At 47.6% G+C, this 229-nt stretch overlaps 1 pseudogene; it reads left to right on the top strand.

Moving 5' to 3' along the window:
• LOC104800301 overlaps window positions 1–229 on the top strand; it is a 60,252-nt pseudogene that overhangs the window by 30,979 nt on the left and 29,044 nt on the right.

Raw genomic sequence — 229 nt, 5'->3', positions numbered from 1 at the left:
TTCGTCTCCAAAAGAGTCAGTGGGAGTAGGATCGAACTTGAGGAAGTTCGAGAGCATCAAGTAGACGCTGAGCCGAATGAACAATTTGTAGACGTTCAACCTGTTTCACTGCCGGTTGTGACTCAACCTTCGACGAGTGAACCTCGGAGATCAGGCAGGATTTCTCGTAACTGGGAAAGAGGAACTCATGTTATTAGAACATGACGAGCCTACCACATAACCAGATGCC

This window comes from Tarenaya hassleriana, unplaced genomic scaffold (assembly GCF_000463585.1).
Source record: "Tarenaya hassleriana unplaced genomic scaffold, ASM46358v1 Cleome66, whole genome shotgun sequence".
Classification (NCBI taxonomy): domain Eukaryota; kingdom Viridiplantae; phylum Streptophyta; class Magnoliopsida; order Brassicales; family Cleomaceae; genus Tarenaya; species Tarenaya hassleriana.
The sequence above is the reverse complement of the archived record's forward strand: the minus strand, read 5'-3'. Positions and strand labels throughout refer to the sequence as shown.